Genomic DNA, 15,406 nt, shown 5'->3' with positions numbered 1-15,406 from the left:
ATCAGGGCTGCCGTTCTCAAGCTACAATTTGCTACCACAAGATCCACTGTCATCCATTTCCTTGGTAACTGCTAGGTGCACGTGTGTCAGTGTCAACCAGAGATCATCTTGCCTATTCATTTCTGTACCTCCTCTTTAATGGAAACAACTGCAAATAACCCCTTTCGATACTCTGCCTTAATATTTACCGGAAAGGCGTGAGGGAGCAACCTAGCTAAACACATTCAAGGATTGTTTTGTTATTGATGTGTCTGACATGCTGAGGTGAGGTTTGGCATGAATCGCAAAAACCCCATTACATGAGCTGCTTGTTGATACGTGTGTGCAGTTGCCCATTTATTGGCAGCCAAATGTTGCACCGGGATGACACTCCCAGACACCATCCATGTCACCAGCTAATTTGTTGCAGCCTCAGATAATTAGTAATTACACAGAAGATTGCACACCTACTAATATCCTCTAGACCTTTGCCCAGATAAACACTGGTGAAATTCAGGAAAGAAAACCTGATAAAACGGGGATTTACTTTGAGAATCAGGTGGCATAACTTCATTTCCTGTTCTAGTTATCCTTTTCAAAGGGCAACACAAGGGTCTCATTAGGAATACTCTGGTAATTGTGCATAAAGAAAGTACCTATAGTTGTGGTATAAGTAATTATATAAATGTAGTATTCCTGGCCCACTCAGAATAGTGACCTGAAGTTTCTAAATTCTAATAGCACCAACCATCAAATTTGCCTGCTATCTACTGTATCTACACACAATTTAGAAATCACCTGTTCCATATTCTTATCTTTCTTACAAATCATTCAAATGTTTTCTTGTTGAGGATATTGTTATTCCCCTGATGATATTCTTCCCTCTTTATTCCCATAACCTTTACCCTACCAGTACACTGCTGTGAACCCTACTTCTTGGTGTGGGGGCATTTCCAATTAGATCTCTTAAGACTCAAGAGGAATTATACTCTGCATACCCTATATTGGAGAAAAGGTGAATTAACAGATGTCTCTCCCCTCTCACTACAAGTTATGCTCATTTAAATTAAGAGTGGTATGAGTCAGATAACCCTATCAGAGCAAGTCTCATCTGCCGGTAAGCATTATATAAAGATATGGAGCCTCACCCCGGCCCCTAGAAATAGTACACACACAGTTTGAATTCTAAAATAAAAGGTTATTATGCACTATTCATCAATTCATCTTTCATTTCAGAATGCAGTAATCTCAACAGACATAATATACATCAGTGTGGATGTTAGAAGTACCCTAAACATTATACATCACACATCCCAACTTTATCGATTAGATAGTCTAGTACTTGCATAATATCTACATATATGTTATCGCATTATGGCTACTGTATTGACTGAATAATTATTACAATTCCCTGACTATTTACATGCTGAGCTATGTAAGTATCCTTGCATAACTCAGTAAGCCAACGTGTCTGGAATTGGATAATGTCACTTTACAATTTCTCATTAACAATCAGTCATTATTTCTGGTCCATTCTATCATTGGTACTCTTTATACCTTCTACTCCAATCCCACTTTCATGGTGACTATGTGTACATTATTTTCTTTAATATTTTAAATGCTACAACTAGACTCTATATCCAGAAATGATTCTCCATATACCATCCTCAAAAGGGATACCACCATTATGATCAAAATCAGCAGTGAAATTAACGTTAAAGTAATCAAGGTAGTTTCATATATTCCTCTGTGCTACTTTAGGACTCTATCCATTTGTTTTGCACGTATACCTCTTTGTAAACTTTACAAGTTACTTTTTCTAATATTATTTCATTCGGTAGCATAGTCTTACATTCTGATCATACTGCAACTGTATATTCTGACATACAGACGCTGGAATATTGAAAGTTTAAATCTGGTTAACTTTCAAGTTCTAAAGATGGCGCAGTTGGCAATGTTACATTAGCAACAGTTGTATCCGTGCTTTCTGCTTCATGTGTACTTAAGACTGGTTGCACTTCGGTTTCAAAATGGCTAACCCCCTTGGACTGAGTTGTTAGTTGCACAGTCAACTGGCAACTTAGTCCCAGTCCTCAGTGCTTTATAGTCTGGGCACAAGGTATGGCTTTACCATCTCCACAGACACTAATCATGTTATTTTTCTCCTGGGTAACAGTGGTATTATCACCGTTCTTGTGTCCACAGACCCGGATGCCTGACCCTGTGATGGCGGCCGGCGGGACACCCAGAAGTAGCGGTTAGCCCTGAATGGCACTACCACGCAGCAACGGCCCAGACAGGGATTATTGGGAAGCGGAAGCTGGTAGGGATAAGGAGCAGGTGTGCTTAACAGAAGACTGGGCAGGTGGCAAGGGTAATAAGCTCCGGAACCACAGCGCCGACTGCCTGACTCCAAAATGGCGGCCGGTGAGAAACCCTGAAATGGCGGCGAACCTCGTGGTTTGCTCCCATACCCCACTGAGACAGTCCTACTATGGTATGAGAGCGGTTGTAGGGTAGGTTGGCAGCATCACTACGCCTGGCAAACGATGCCTGCAGGGGGACTTACCCACGACCCCCAATTCTGCCTAGCGACCTGTGGGGCGTAAGACGGCTGGAGGGACCTGTCGAGGCGGCGAGCAAGTGGCCGTGAATCTAGAGAGATCTCCTGCCTGCGGCCTTGCAAGGGAGTGGAGACGTGCATGCAGTCGCCTGGAGAGGTGGCTGTAGGCACCACGTTTGGTGACGCGCTGAGAGACCGAGCAACGCAACCTCTAGCCTCATCACTGGCTCCCCGTGACTCCATCTATCCATCAGGGGTGCCCCTGAAAAGCTCTGGGTCACCTGCGGACCTGAACCCACTCCCTTATGCCTCCAAAGAAAAGCACAAACAAAGGCACGGGCAAGATATCGGATTTCCTTACTTCCGCTGATTCGCATCCGGTGCTCAGGGGGGACTCAGATAAGTCGACCATGGCCCTTTCTAAGGCGGACCTCCAATCTATGCTCAAGGACTTCGAGTCTGAGCTGCGCAACGAGCTCGGCCAGCCCACCGCTTGAGACAATTGACATCCTGTGGTCTCCATACTCTCCCCTACTAAGAACTCCTGCGTGCATTGCTGAGCCAACACCCGTCCCACGAGCAGAGGAGCGGGACCCTCTATGATGTTTTCATTCCTCCCCTGCCCTTGAAAGCTGAGACCTAGCTACTTCTGTATGATGCCCGGCGGAACTACCACACGAGCTATAGGGGAGATTGACTTTTGGCTCCCTATTTTGACTATCACCTACCCAGCCGGACTTCGGGCAAACGCTTCTGCGTCTCTACTAACGTTTTCTTCCCCCCTCTCCCTTCCCCTTACCCTCCCCCCTAACCGCTCCTACCCTTTCCAGCTTCTGTCCTCTACCCTCACCTGCCCTTGCACTTTGTCCCCACCCTGTTTTTCTGCGAACCTATTCCCCCGCCACTTGAGACCAAACTATTTTGTCTGATGCTCGATGGAGCTACATGGTTTAGCTATAGGGTAGATGGGCCGTGGATTCCCTCCATGGTCGTCACCTACCCAGTCGGTCCTTAGACAGACTTCCTTTCGTCTCTATGGTTGTCTCTTCCCTTATCCTCACTTTCTCACCTCCCCTACCCCCTCTACTTTTTCTCTCCTTTCTCTCCTCTCCTAATGAATTGCTGATTGTTTGATATTATGTTTACTGGCTGACCTTTTTCTGATATATGGTTGAACCACATTGTTGCACCTCCTTTCGTCTCTCCTGTCGGCTCCGCCTGCATTCTCCCTCTATGTCTTTCCTTCTCTCCTCTCGCAATGTATTGAGACTGAACTATTTTGTCTGATACCCGATGGAGCTACTTGGTTTAGCTATAGGGGAGACGGGCTGTGGATTCCCTCCTTGGTCGTCACCTACCCAGTCGGTCCTTAGACAGACTTCCTTTCGACTCTATAGTTGTGTCTTCCCTTATCCTAACTTTCTCACCTCTCCTTCCCCCCACTACTTTATCTCTCCTTTCTCTCTTCTCCTAATGTATTGCTGATTGTTTGATATTATGTTTACTTGTTGATCTTTTTCTGGTATATTGTTGAACCACATTGTTGCACCTCCTTTCTTCTCTCCTGTCGGCTCCTCCCGCATCCTCCCTCTATCTATATCTCTCCTTCTCTCCTCTCTCAATTTATTTGAGACTGAACAACTTTGTCTGATGCCTGATGGAGCTACTTGGTTTAGCTATAGGGGAGATGGGCTGTGGATTCCCTCCTTGGTCGTCACCTACCCAGTCGATCTTTTGACAGACTTCTTTTAGTCTCTCCTTATTGTCTCTTTCCTTATCTTCCCTTTCTCACCTCCCCTGCCCCCTCCACTACTTTTCTCTCTCCTCTCTCCTCTCCTAATTGTATTGCTTATGTTTTGAATGCTTTGTGTAATTGTTGAACTTTTTCTGTTACATTGTTGATTCTCATGTAAAGCGCTCTGATACCTCCGGGTCTAGCCAGCGCTATATAAAAGAAATGAACCTGCGGCTGCTGACAATACGTGCTCCCACTTCCCCCAACCCTCCCCCCCTCCGCTCCTACTCTTTCCAGCTTCTGTCCTCTGCCCTCGCTTGCGCCTGTCCTCTGTCCCCACCCTGTTTTTCTGTGAACCTCTTTCCTCGCCACCTAAGACTGAACTATTTTGTATGTTGCCCGATGGAGCTACCTGGTTTTAGCTATAGGGGAGATGGGCCGTGGATTCCCTCCATGGTCGTCACCTACCCAGTCGGTTTTTAGACAGACTTCCTTTCGTCTCTACGGTTGTCTCTTCCCTTATCCTCACTCTCTTTCCTCCCCTACCCCCCACTACTTTATCTCTCCTTTCTCTCCTCCCCTAATGTAATGCTGACTGTTCTATTTAATGTTTACTTGTTGTTCTTTTTCTGGTATATTGTCGAACCACATTGTTTCACTTCCTTTCGTCTCTCCTGTCGTCACCTCCCGCATCCTCCCTCTATTTTTGTCTCTCCTTCCCTCCTCTCTCAATGTATTGAGACCGAACTATTTTGTCTGATGCCCGATGGAGCTAACTGGTTTAGCTACAGAGGAGATGGGCCGTGGATTCCCTCCTTGGTCGTCACCTACCCAGTCGGTCTTTAGACAGACTTCCTCGCGTCTCTACAGTTGTCTCTTCCCTTATCCTCACTTTCCCTCCTCCTCTACCCCCCACTACTTTCTCTCTCCTTTCTCTCCTCCGCTAATTGTATTGCTAATTGTTTGATATAATGTTTACTTGTTGATCTTTTCTGGTTTATTGTTGAACCACATAGTTACACTTCTTTTCGTCTCTCTTGTCGTCTCCGACCACATCCTCCCTCTATTTATGTCTCTCCTTCCCTCCTCTCTCAATGTATTGAGACTGAACTATTTTGTCTGACGCCCGATGGAGCTACTTGGTTTAGCTATAGAGGAGATGGGCCGTGGATTCCCTCCTTGGTCGTCACCTACCCAGTCGGTCTTTAGGCAGACTTCTTTTCGTCTCTCATTATTGTCTCTTCCCTAGCTCCTATCCTCTCTCCCCTGAATCTCTCCCCTTGTCTGCCCTGGGATCACACCTTACTGGACCTTGGACGTTGCCTTGACTCGTCTACCGGTTTGTGTCCCCATCATCCTTCCTCTCCTCTTCCCATGCTGTGTCTCTCACCCGCCCCTCCCCTTTCCCGCCCTCATTATCTGTCTTCTTCCCGTGCTCCAACCCCCCCTCCCCGGAATCTCTCACCTTGCCTGCTTTTCCCCTTACGTATCTGTGCTTATTGTTTATCTCGACCTTACATGTAACTATGTTGCCATTCTCTAAGAACTGTGCAACCTTTGTAATGATGTAACCTGTAACTATGATCTGATGCACATGTAAAGCGCTCTGATACCTCCGGGTCTAGCCAGCGCTATATAAAACTTTAAAAATAAATAAATAAATAAGTTCTACTTTTGCAACTCTTTTAAATTGTGTATTAAATCTCTCTCTTATCACTTACTTATTTGGTGAGGAATCTGTTCCTTCTATTTATCTTCATTCAAATTTTTCTTGTTGCTCTGCGGTATCTAGTCTTTTATTTTGTCGGAGTCGATTCTTAAATTACTCATGAGCTGTTCTTTATTTTCAGGAATTATTTCTACTGCAGTCCTATGGTGAGTATTGCTTGTCTCCTAATCTGTTATGCTATGTAGTATTGCTTTTCTCCTTATTCTTAGGCAAAATATTATTCTAGTACCTCGAATATTCTAATTTCTTTATTTCTATTTATTTCTACAGGGAAGCCCGCATTACTAAACTGGTAAGCTGTGCTCTTATTTAACTATTTACAATTTATCATTCAAACTTGTTCCAAAAACGAACATCTTATATTATGTCTCTAGTCTACTTAGCTTATGTCTTCTGTTTTTTTTTCCCTCAGATGGCGCTGTAGTAATAGAAATGCCCCGGTGGACTCTGTTATCTGGAAACGAAGACTGCTCCAGGTAAACGCCACTACCTCGTCTTCTTTTCTTCTCCTCTACTCCAAACAGGTCACAAATATTTACAGTCTAATTCCTCACAGGATATGACGGACACAAATGAAGAACCGACGTGGAATAAAACCCCTAAAATGACTGAGTTTTTTCCGAGCTCCAGAATTGAGTGGGTATTCCGAAAGTACTTCAGTGAAGTGTGCGTTAATCACTGAGCGTGCGCTTCACTAGGCTTCTGGACACCTGTGCGAAAAAAGACTGACCGTCACTGCGATTGTTAGGGGCGGCGGCCATCTTTGAATTCCTTATTAGATTTAAAACGGTCCAAAGATTTCTCATAGAGTGTCTTTTCGCTTTTTGGCCATTGGTGTGATTCAGTGTTGCTCCCACAATTGTCATGCCAGCTGTAGGAGGCCTGACAGTACCCCCCAACAAAGGAGGTCCTCTCATTCTTGGTTTCCTGAGGAATCGTTTATGAAAAGAACTCACTAATCTGGGAGCGTGAACATCAGCCTCCAATTCCCTAGATCGCTCCTCCAGGACCATAACCTTTCCAGTCTACAAAGGGGTAGAGTTTTCCCTTAACTACCTTTGAATCTAAAATTTCTTTTACTTCAAATTTGACTCCTGACTCTAAATGAATAGGTTTTGGTGGTAAGTTTTTACGCAACTCTGGTGATGCCTTTTTAATAAGGCAACATGAAAGACGGTGAATTTTTAATTTAGTGGGTAGCTTTAATCGATAATTAACTGGGGTAATTTCTTCCATTAGATATGGTCCTATAAACCTGGGCTGGAATTTTTGGTTCCCTTTTAACCTGAGATTTTTTGTACTTAGCCAAACACTATCCTCTTTCTCTATGGAAGGGCCCTTTCGTCTCTTTTTATCTGCATAAGTCTTATATTTCACTTTTGCCTGTTCTAAGTTTTGTCTGGCAGATTGATTAACTTGTTCTAGATGAGACGCCAAATACTTTACTGCTGAAACTGAAATATCAGTTTGTCTGATTGTGGAGTTTGGATGCCTACCATAATTCAGATAAAATGAGGAATAACCTGTAGAAAAATTGTTGGTATTATTGTGTGCAAATTCTGCAGTCCATAAATATTCCAACCACTCTCCTCCTTGTTTCAAAAGGAACAACCTTAAGTATTGCTCCAATTCCTGATTCACTCTTTCTGTCTGTCCATTTGTCTTGGGGTGGTAACTAGTTGAATATCTAGCTTCAATTCCTAGGCCTTCCACAAAGGCTTTCAAAAAATGAGACACACTGCGTCCCTCTTTCCGAAATAATGACCTTGGGAACTCCATGCATCTTCACTGTTTCTGTACTTAAATAGTTAGCTAGCTGCTCAGCGGTGGGGACCCCTTTTAAGGCCATGAAATGTGCCATCTTTGAAAATGCATCTAGAAACACTAAAATGGTGTTGTAACCTTGACTAAGAGGTAAGTCCACTATAAGATCTAGCGTGACTGTGTGCCAAGGGTAAGGTGGTGTGGGTAAAGGTTGCAGCAACCCTTTAGGGACTTGCCGTTCCGATTTTCCCTGAGCGCAGATTTCACAGGTCTTAACATACTTTTCTATGTCTCTGGTCATATGTGGCCACCAGTAATGTATTTTGATTAACTCTTCGGTCTTTGCTTCTCCTTTATGTCCTGCCAAGAGGTTATCATGACACTCTGCCATCACTTGATCTTGCAATTCTTTAGTGGGCAAGTACAAATCCCCCTTATAATAAGGTAGCTCATGTTTAATTTCTCTCTCTGCTTCTTCCTACATCCAATTCTGCATTTCTTCTGGCCTCATGATTTTGATTATTTGCTCCTTTAAACCAGAAGACATTGTAGCTCCTATGATTCTTGAACTCGGAATTATAGTTTGGTTTTCTGTTTGATTCTTTTGTTCATTAGTTCCTAATTTGGATAGGGCATCAGCCTTCCCATTCTGGGCTCCGGGTCGGTAAGTAATCACGAAGTCATAGTCAGCAAAATATAGCGACCATCGCAGTTGTCTCGGAGTTAGGGTTCTGGCTGATTTCAAGAACTTTAGATTTCTATGATCCGTGAAAACTGTTACTGGATGCTGAGCCCCCAATGCCGCCACTCACTAAAGGCATCTTTGATAGCCAGCAACTTTTTTCCCGTTATATTGTAATTTACTTCAGCCGGCATCAGTTTTCATGATCTGTAAGCAACGGGATGTAATTGGCCCGTAATCTTGTGTTGTTGAGATAACACTCCTCCTACTGCAAGATCTGAGGCGTCCGTCTCAACGTAAAAAGGTTCTGTAGGGTCTGCGCGTAAGAGTATCGGAGCGGCGGTGAAGTCTTTCTTCAGGGAAGTAAAGGCTCTCTCTGATTCTTCTGTCCATTCGAAGCAGGCTCCTTTTCGGAGTAAGCGTGTCAGAGGAAGTATCTTTCATGAGAACTCACTTATGAACCTTCTATAGAAGTTCACAAATCCTATGAAGCTCTGGATTTCCTTAACACATTCTGGGGACTTCCAATCAACCACTGTCTTGATTTTTCGCTCATCCATGTTTATTCCTCTTGGAGATAGGATGAAACCCAAAAACTCCACTTGTGAAACTTTGAACGCGCATTTCTCTAATTTTACAAAGAACCTGCTTCCCCTCAGCTTTTGCAACACTCCTCTTACGTGTCCTTGATGCTGGCTTGTGTCAAACGAATAGATCAGAATATCGTCAATATACACGATCGCACATTGATCGATGTATTCACTAAGAATATCGTTGATGAAATACTGGAAGGCAGCAGGGGCATTACACAAACCATACGGCATAACCTGGCATTCAAATAGCCCAAATCTTGTCCTAAAGGCTGTCTTCCATTCATCCCCCTCACGCATCCTCACGAGATGGTAGGCTCCTCTGAGATCTAATTTAGTATACATCTGTGCTCCTTTCACCTGGTCCAACAGAACGGAAATGAGAGAAAGCCCCTCTTGTCAAGTTGTTAAATTATCACCGATTTTTCTTAGTGATCTTTTTAATTGCACAATAATTGATACAAGTTTTAAGATCTCCCTCCTTCTTAGGCACAAAGAAAAGAGGCGAAGACACCGGAGATTGGGATGGCCGGATAAACCCATTAGCCAGGTACTTGTCCAGATATTCTTTCAAATGGTAATGTTCTTTTTCGGTTAGAGCGTAAACCCGGCTGCAGGGCAGATTTGACCCTGGTTCCAGATCTATCTTACAATCATACACCCAATGTGGTGGTAATTGTTCCGCCTCGGTTTCATTAAAAACATCTGCCAAGTCTTCATATTCTGATGGTATCTCCTGCGAATCTATGACACAGACGGATGCTCCTGTCCTACACAAGGAATGAGCTGGATTGCACTCTCTGGTTCTTTTACCCCAATTCAATTCTTTCTACAACACTCTGAATCCATCACTATGGTCCTAGAACTCCAATTGATTGTTGGGTTATGTTCTGTGAGCCATGGGAGACCTAAAATAAGCTGAAATTGGGGCGCATCAAGTAAGTTAAATTGGATGACTTCTTCGTGTCCATCTTTGGAGATTAATTGCACCTGTTCAGTATGGCTCATTATGAGTCTGGATGATAGATTAGTTCCGTCCACTGCTCGAACCTGTTCACTCTATGACTTCAGTATTGCTCATAACCCCACTTTGGCTGCAAACTTTAAATCACAAAAGTTTCCTGTGGCTCCGGAATCTATCATCACCGAAACTTCTGTTAATGTTATTTGCCGAAACTTGAGTAGCATAGATAAGATCAAATGCGGGGAAGGATGACTGCAGGGTGTTAGCTACTTGATGTTCTTTTGGAGTTGATATTTGATTAGCAACCACCGGCCCAACTCCTACTACTGGTGGTGCTGCGAGTTTTCCTCACCAGAAACTTGCATAGGAACAGAGACGCTAGTTCTCAACTCCCTCTGAAAGATAATCCGGAGATATAGTATGTGCACCTAGACTCCAACACTACCTTAAAAGGGGAAGGGGGAGTGGATAAAAAATTAATTCGAGAAGAGACTGGTCCTGAAATCTGTCCTCTCTTACTCTTCAGCTTCGTCTTCTGTTCTGCTGATTGTTTTCTTCTAGAAAACCTTAAACAACAAACACAATTATTGGTTCCTACACTACTCTACTTGTAACGCTATAATTATATGTTATACTATCTTACCTACCCTGAGTTTTCAAGTGCCTTTCTTCTCTTCTGTGTTTTTATTTTTCTATGAAGATTCTATTCATAGAAGTTTTGCTTTTTCTAAGTTGTGTACTACCACTTGATGAGTTTCTTTTAATTGGTCCACCATTTCTTTTACTGCCGGGACAGGGACTTCAACCTCAGCTAATGTGGAATTTGGGTGCTTGCCATAATTCAAATAAAATGGCGTAAAGCCAGTCGAGACATTGACAGCATTATTATGTGCAAACTCCGCTGCCCACAAAAGATCGGACCAGTCCCCTCCCGGTTTCAAAAGAAATAGCCTCAGATACTGCTCCAGTTCCTGGTTTACTCTCTCGGTTTGACCATCTGTTTCTGGATGATAACTGGTGGAGTATCTTGTCTCAACTCCCAATCCTAACAGAAAGGCCCTCCAAAAACGGGAAAGGAACTGTGTGCCTCTATCAGAGACAATCACCTTGGGTATTCCATGTAACTTAACCACATGTGTACTGAAATGATGTGCTAACTGTTTAGCAGTAGGGACCCCTTTTAAAGCTATAAAGTGAGCCATCTTAGAAAATGAGTCCACCACCACTAAGATCGTATTATAACCTTGACTTAAAGGCAAATCAACTATGAGATCTAAGGTGATAGTATGCCAAGGACCAGGAGGGGTAGGCAAAGGCTGCAAAAACCCTTTTGGGGCCTGTCTCTCCGATTTTCCCTGAGCGCAAATCTCGCAAGTCTTCACATAGTTTTCAATGTCTGCGGTCATTCGTGGCCACCAGTAATGTCTCTTGACTACCTCTTCAGTTTTGGCTTCTCCCTTATGTCCAGCAAGGGGATGATTGTGACATTCATACATTATTTGATGTTTTAATTCCTTGGTATGTATATACAAGGCTTCCTTATAATAAGGTAAGTGATGTTGAATCTTACGGTTTGGATCTTATTTAGCCCAATCTTGCATTTCCTCCCGTCTCATGGCTTGAGTGATTCTTTCATTAAGATTCACTGGCAGTACTGCACCTACAATTTAAGATTCTAGGATAATTGGTTGATCTCCTTCCAGAGTTCTGTGAGAATCTATACCCATTCTTGATAAAGCATCCGCTTTTCCATTCTGTGCCCTAGGTCGGAAGGTAATCACGAAATGGTATTCTGCAAAATACTACGACCATCTTAACTGTCGAGGTGTCAAGGTTTTAGCAGACTTTAAAAACTTCAAACTTCGGTGATCGGTAAATACAGTCACTTGATGTTGCGCCCCCATCAGATAATGCCGCCACTCTTGGAACGCATCCTTTATTGCTAACAACTCTTTGTCAGTGATGGTATAATTAGACTCTGCTGAGGTTAGTTTCCTTGATCGATAGGCAACGGGTGCAGCTGCCCAGTTCTTTTATGCCGCTGCGAGAGGATTCCTCCCAAGGCCTGATCAGAGGAGTCTGTTTCCGCATAAAATGGTTCAGACTGATCCGCATGCAATAGTATAGGAGCAGTGGTGAAGCTTTTTTTTAACAGCTGAAAAGCCTCTTCAGCCTCCGTTGACCATTCAAATCGTACTCCTTTCTTCAACAATTTAGTGAGGGGTAACAATTTCCGTGAGAACTCATTGATAAACCTTCTGTAGAACTTTGCAAATCCAATAAACCCCTGCAATTCCTTCACACTAGTTGAAGACTTCTAATTCACAACTGCCTGGATTTTACGTTCGTCCATCTTCATCCAACTAGGGGAAAGGATAAATCCCCAAAAATCTACTTCCGTCACTTTAAAAGCACATTTCTCTAATTTTACAAATAGGCGATGTTCTCTGAGTTTTTGTAAAACTCCTCTTACTTGTTCTGTGTGTTTGCTTTGATCCCTGGAGTAGATAAGAATGTCGTCGATATAGACTATCGCACATTGGTCGATAAATTCTCTGAGGACTTCATTAAGGAAATGCTGAAAAGCTGCTGGTGCATTGCACAGACCATAGGGCATGACTTGATACTCGAATAGGCCAAATTTAGTTCTGAATGCCGTCTTCCATTCATCACCTTCCTTCATTCGAACTAGATGGTAGGCGCCTCTCAGATCCAACTTAGAATAAATTTGCACCCCCTTGACTTGATCCAATAGGACTGAGATGAGGGGGAGCGGGTAACAGTTTTTCTTAGTAATCTTATTGATGGCTCGGTAGTCGATGCAGGTTTTGAGATCCCCTTCTTTCTTCGGTGTAAAAAACAAAGGGGACGAAACCGGATATTGCGATGGTCTTATGAATCCATTAGCCAAATACCTATCTAGGTACTCTCTCAAATGTTGATGCTCTTTCTCTGTTAGCGCATACACACGACTACACAGCAAGTTTGCACCTGGCTCCAGATCAATAGAACAATCATAAATTTGTTGAGGTGGGAGTAGTTCAGCTTCTTTTTCATCAAAAACATCAGCATATTCCTTATACTCAAGTGGTATTTCCTGAGAGTCAATAACACATATGGACACATCCGCCATAAACAAGGAGAGGGCAGGATTATTTTCGCTCTCTCTATCACATTCTCCAAAACAGTTTTCCTTGCAGTAAATGGAATTCATGGCGATAGTTCGTGTGCTCCAATCGATGGTGGGATTGTGCTCTGTTAACCATGGTAGGCCCAAAATAAGTTGGAACTGTGGGGCGTCAATTAAATTAAACTGAATCATTTCTTCGTGTCCGTTTAAAGATCCCATAAGCACAGGCTCGTGTGACTTACTATGGGTCCAGATGAAAGACTGGTGCCTTCAACTGCACAAACTGGCTCACTCCTAGTTTTCTGTATCGCCCTTAATCCAACCTTAGCAGCAAATTTCAAGTCGCAAAAATTCCCAGTTGCTCCAGAATCCACCATCACTGAAACCTCCGTTAGGGTAGGTATTCGGAATTTAATTGTCACTGACAAATTTAGATGGGGAGATGATTGTAATGTATTCGCCAATTGATCCTCTTGTGGAGTTGCATTCAAACTCGCATCCACCCGTTCAACTCCTTCTACAGGTGGTGCTGCGAGCTTAAATGGCGTCTTGGGTTTTCTTGGGCAATTTCTAACGAAATGGCCATTTGAACCACAGTACATACACAAATTTCCCACTCTTCGTTTCTCTTTTTCTTCTTTCATCAACGGTCCCCAAATTGTTCCAATTTGCATTGGTTCTGGATTAGTGGTCACATCCGTTGTCCGAGGGTTTTCAACTCTTGCTCTATCAAACCTTGGAACTGTTGGCCGAAAACCTCTTCTTTTCTCTCCTTTCTCCTTGTCGAAAGTCAATTTTTAATACTAAATCAATCAATTCAGAGATTTCTGTGGGTCTATTGGGTATCTGAGCTAATACGTCTTTTAACTCATCCCGTAATCCTCGATAAAACCCTGCTGCCCTCTTACTCTCCGGCCAATTTGTTTCCACTACCAATTTATTAAATTGGGCCAATTAGGCCACTAAGTCACGGTTGCACTGTCGTAGTTCTAATATTTCATTATCCACTGCTTGTGAAATTCTTCGTCGATCAAAGATTCGCAAAAATTCCTTTTTGAACTCATCATAATTCTGTAGGATAGGGTTATCTCTGGAAACCAATGGCATAGACCATGATGCAGCATCTCCACTTAAATACGATAAAGCAAATGCAACTCCTGACTGCGCATCAGGGAAAATGGTTGGACGGCACATAAAATGGAGGGAACATTGCGTTAAAAATACCTGGACCTTCTGTGGATCCCCACTAAACCTCTCCGGAAGGGCCAAAGGAACAACCGGGGACAAAGAATGAATTACTTGAGTAGTTACTCTATTGGAACCCTCGCCAAGTGTACTCTCTCTATTTGATCCTAAGGACTGTCCCATTCTCTGAGCTAAATCCATGGTTTCTTTCCTTGCATTAACCATTTCTTGTCTAAGACTCTGATTATCCTCTCTGACAGCTACTAACTCTTTTTGAATTGCCTCTAGTACTGACCCTAAGGTCTGTAAGTTTAATCCCTCAGTCATTTTCTGCTCAGGCGCAAGAATAACAACGTGGGCACTTCACTCTGTCAGAGCCTCAGCTGAAATTCTCACTTCAGAAGATCTTGCGCAAGAGCAAAAGTCGATAATTCCCAACTCCCGCCCAAAGCTTTCCCCGAGCCTGTTATTAACTAGACTCCGGAAGATCCTCAGGGGGGAAATGGGAGTGGATAAAATAATAAACTGACAAAGAAGAGACTGCTCGGGTATTTCCTTCTGGCTTCTCTTTGGTGTCCGTTCTGCAGACTCCAGATTCAGAGAAGACCTGTAGTGTGATGACAAGAATTCAGTCAAAAAGGCCCTATTCTACTCTTCGTCTAACATTTCTCTCTTTCTGTACTCTCCTTACCTAATTACCCTGAGTTATTGGTTCTCTCCTGCTCTCTTAGCTTTTAATGCTCTTCAACTAGAAGATATTTGTATGAGAGCAATATACATGTGCAAAGGTAAGATTAATTGTGTGCTTTCTATTCTCCTCATGAATCTCTTACTACTTATTAATATAGTTCTTCCTCTTACCTTCTCTCACTAGTTGTAGTCTGTGTATTTTATTCACCTTTATAATCTTCCAATCTTTTCTCCCTGTACCTTGTGCTGTCGAACCTATGGGTTACTACATAACCTCTGTAAATTCCTTTTACATGTGCTTCTGAATGTAACTCTTATTCAGTCTTTTCGCTATTGTCAAAACTGCCTTGTAACTTGTTCTTCCTATTCCTTCTAGGAACACACTCTGTTATCTT

The sequence above is a fragment of the Lissotriton vulgaris genome, chromosome 6 (assembly GCF_964263255.1).
Source record: "Lissotriton vulgaris chromosome 6, aLisVul1.2, whole genome shotgun sequence".
NCBI lineage: Eukaryota > Metazoa > Chordata > Amphibia > Caudata > Salamandridae > Lissotriton > Lissotriton vulgaris.
This window is presented reverse-complemented; position numbering follows the sequence as displayed.